The sequence below is a fragment of the Mandrillus leucophaeus genome, unplaced genomic scaffold, assembly GCF_000951045.1.
Source record: "Mandrillus leucophaeus isolate KB7577 unplaced genomic scaffold, Mleu.le_1.0 Scaffold1020, whole genome shotgun sequence".
In the NCBI taxonomy this organism is placed as follows: Eukaryota; Metazoa; Chordata; class Mammalia; order Primates; family Cercopithecidae; genus Mandrillus; species Mandrillus leucophaeus.
In genome coordinates this window covers 99519-103739 of record NW_012098322.1, presented here as the reverse complement: position 1 = coordinate 103739, position 4221 = coordinate 99519, and the positions used below count along the sequence as shown (strand labels likewise).

The 4221-nt window shown below is 41.2% G+C and overlaps 1 pseudogene; it reads right to left on the bottom strand.

Moving 5' to 3' along the window:
• Window positions 1–629: 629 nt before the first annotated feature.
• LOC105537222 lies at window positions 630–2512 on the bottom strand (annotated as a pseudogene).
• Between the last annotated feature and the right edge of the window lie 1709 nt (window positions 2513–4221).

Genomic DNA, 4221 nt, shown 5'->3' with positions numbered 1-4221 from the left:
TTTTTGATGGAGTAGTTTGCTTCTTTCTTGTAAATTTGTTTAAGTTCTTTGTAGATTCTGGATATTAGCCCTTTGTCAGATGAATAGATTGCAAAACGTTTCTCCCATTCTGTAGGTTGCCTGTTCACTCTGATGATAGTTTCTTTTGCTATGCAGAAGCTCTTTAGCTTAATTAGATCCCATTTGTCAATTTTGATTTTTGTTGCCATTGCTTTTGGTGTTTTAGATATCAAGTCTTTGCCCATGCCTGTGTCCTGAATGGTATTGGCCAAGTTTTCTTCTTGATTTTTATGGTCCTAGGCTTATGTTGATTTAAGTCTTTGATCCATCTGGAGTTGATTTTTGTATAAGGTCTAAGGAAGGGGTCCAGTTTCAGTTTTCTGCATATGGCTAGCCAGCTTTCCCAACACCATTCATTAAATAGGGAATCAATTAATTTGATTTGTTAGGACCAGATTCCTTATACTTTTGGTGGCATGATTCTGTGAAATGGTTGGTAATTTTTTAACTAGTCCTGTTTTATGGGACCTTAATACCCTGCCAAGTGTACTTGAGCTTTATATTGCTATTTCTTACTCTTTTATAGCCATGGCCACTTTCTTTTTCTTTTTTTCTTTTTTTTTACACTCCAACGCAAATTTATTTTCAAAAAGGGCTCTGTGGTATCCTATAGTTTGTCTTTTTTTGTATAATTATACAAACTTTGAAAGTTACATAAGTTGTAATGATCTAATATTATTAATAGCCATCCAAAAAACACTTTCCCACCCTCTCAACAACCATCCAGGGGGAAGTAAAAGTCCTGAAAAGAGGCCAGTTCAACATGGCCTCTACCCTGGTAGAAACATAAAGTGAAAAGAGAAGAAAACAGAAATTAACTAAGAGGTGTTGCCAGTGTCTCTCAGGAGTGGGGCTCTGACTGTTGCCAGGGGTCATGAAAGGCAGAGCCTGCAGCATGCAGTATGGCGGCCAGGAGACCTTGCAGCCTTATCTTCCTCACCCCCGCACATCCACATCCCAACTTAGGTGTCATGGAAATCCTTCAGCAGGGTTCTCCCCACCTGCTCGGCTATATGCATCTGCTTGTCCAAGTCCCCTCTGTCACAGCTGTCTGCATGCTTCACTTTCCATGAGAGCTTTTCCATCTCAGCCTCTAGCTGAGCCTGCTGGTATTCAAACAGCTTCTTCCTGGGTCCAGACTCCATGTAATATGCATGTGGATTGGTGTATTGCAGGATGTACTGACACTTGGCCAAGAGCTTGGCAGCATTCTGTAGGTACTGCCAGTCAATCCATGTCCCCAGATTGTTCATGACCCTCTTGTGAATCTTCTCATGAATCCGCTGGTATGTCTGTGCCTCTAGCTGCAAGCTTTTGTTGTGGTTTTCCCACCTCTACAAGTAGAATAAGTACTTCTTGAGGGCTTCCCTCTCCTGGGCTTGTTGGCACTGGTTCACAATGTCAGAATTCTCCTTGTAAGTACTGCACTCATATTATTCACTGCCATGAGCCTTCCAGTCTTCCGGATTCATCCAGCAGAAGTGGTGTATACATTTGGAGCGTTGCATGTGATTGCAGCCTCCATTCTTCTCAATGCAGATGTTGCATTTGGGACAGTCTTTAATGTGAGCACTAATGTAGTTATGTAGTTGACTGTTTCAGAGTCATCTGCACACTTCATGAGCCATTTTGGGATTGTGACACAGTCTGTGGGTGCGTGACATATTTGATGACACTTAAAACAGAAGACCTCATTGCACCGATTGCACTGTATTCCGTGAGTCCTAGGCTCCTGTACCCGAATAACCATGAGGCAGTCTGCACCAGGGCACAGCTGGAGCTGGTAATGACTCTCCACATAGCCCTTGAAGAGGTAGAACCTGTATTTCTATCTCAATTCTTCCTTGGGAAGCAATGGAAACACAAAGTCCTCTGGTGTATGGAGTGGGACAGTCCTGAGTCATGCAAGAGACTCCCACACCCACACCATCCTTGACGAGAACTGAGCAGTGCTACTCCCAGCAGCTGCAGCAAAACTGGTGCTGACAGACCAGGGAGAGTAGGTTTTTCTTTTGTGCAAACTGCATACACACTGCACAATGGTGAGGGGGATGAGATGTGGGAACATGTTTTATGGATTAGCCTGAACTCAAGCCTCAATGAGCAGTTGAGCAGAATTAGACTTTTACCTGTCCAATCTCTCTGAAACTTGCCAGTGGAAATTGACTAATATAAGTTTAGCAGCTGAATGAGATACCTTTAGGACAGAGTCTAAGCTGGTCATGTGCTCATTCAGGGCACCCTCAGATTTCCTGTAGGTCAAGTAAGTGAACTGCTACTCCTCGGGATCAAAGGCATCAGCCCCCTGCTGCTCCACATTGGTGGCTACTCCCAGGTGATAGTCCTCTATGTCCCCAGGGTTCGCATCCTCTTCTTCTTCCACTTCCTCACAATTGGAGTCATAGTGCTCTTCATTGCTGTCAGATGCCTGGCTATTCATGTCCACAGACATCTCAGCATCCAGCCAAGTTGCAGAAAAGCAGTTGCTTCTTCCCCCTCCCCCACAAAACTACCGCTTTCTCAAATGCATTAGTATTTTTGTTTTCTGTGATTCTTGGAGACCTCTCAGGCAGATGTCACCCAAATATTCTATGTAATATAATTTCCATCAGTAGCTGCAGCTCCATGGCTGCTGAGCCCGGGCGAGCCAGACCAGGTCAGGCCGGGCCAGAGGGATTTGACTGGGGCCCAGATGCAGCAGAGGCAGAGGCAGTGGCAGTGGGCCGACCCAGGTCCAGCCATGGCCACTTTCAATACGTTTAGAAGATAGTGCATACATATTGAGAACTATGTTACACATAAACGTGTCAAAACAAGTGTTTACCTTTTATATTCCCTAATTCGTATTTGGAAAGGAAAATTTTCCGAAACTTGTATTATACTAATAAATTGCACAAGCTGCACATATCACTAATACTCTGAGATTCTGTTTTCTCCAATAGGAAGTTTTAACTTCACAGTTGAAATTCACTGCTTGAAGCTATGTATAATGGGAAAGCTCCATTTAACTAAGATCATTTATGTATATCACTTCTAGATTCTTGGGCATTTTTAAAGTCAAATTATATAGCAGTCGTCGATCAATTAACCACAAACTGTTTCTGGATGCATACACTGTGATAAGTTTATGTAGAAAACAAAACAATACAGGGAAGTGAGTCATGCACTAAATCTGCTGAGGAAAATATGCCTAAATAGATAATTATAGTATAACATAATACATCTTACAGAAAAGGTAGATACCAGGTATTTTAAAGTTCAAAATTTGAAGCTTTTTGTTTTGTTTTGTTTTGTTATTTTTAGTTTGAAGTTTTTAACCTGCTAAAGTGGAAGGAGAGATTTTTGGGAAAGCTTTACAAAAAAAGATGACATTTTAGCTGAGTTAAAAAGAGTAACTGTAGTTTATTCGACAGCAAAGAGATGAGGAAGAAGAAATTCTGGGCAGAAAGAATAGCCTATGGAACATCAAAAAGGCATAGAGGATAAAGACATAGCTGTGGAGGAGAAATATGTGAATTTTATTTTAGCTTTGTCTGTTTATTCTTCTTGCCACATTGGGCAGCTTATGTAGCCTCTCAAAAGCCCAATTTTTTTCTTTTTGAAATGGGGAGAATGATTATACCTTCCCCTTAAAGTTGAGCAAAAGTTAAATGAGATTAAAATGTAAAATATTTGATACATTCTCTCTTATAATTCTAGTGTTCAAATACTCCTTTCATTTCTCGTGGAGGTACTGAACCACGTCATGTAAGTGGAAAAACTACAGGATAGTTCAGTATAGCATGGATTGTGTGAGAGATGAGTGCAACAATGGTAACACTCATTTGGATGTTTGTGGTAATGGATAGGAATACCTATGAAAGACTTCAAGCAGGGAAGAGATGTGATCAGATTTTTGTTCTAGCTATCTAACATTGCTAGCAGCGTGAAAAAAGGATAAATGAGGCTGGTAAGTGAGGGCAATGACACTATTGAAATAATGAAGAAAACTAACAAAGGAGGTACACATCAGAGTATAATGGGGTAGAATCTTCAAGGAACTTAATGAATGATTGCCCAGGGAGAGAAAAAAGAGGAGCAGGAAGAAGTCAGAGAGAGAGTTAGTCTAGAAGAACTTCCAAACATCAGGCTCTAATGACTCGGTGAAATAAGAACAGATAA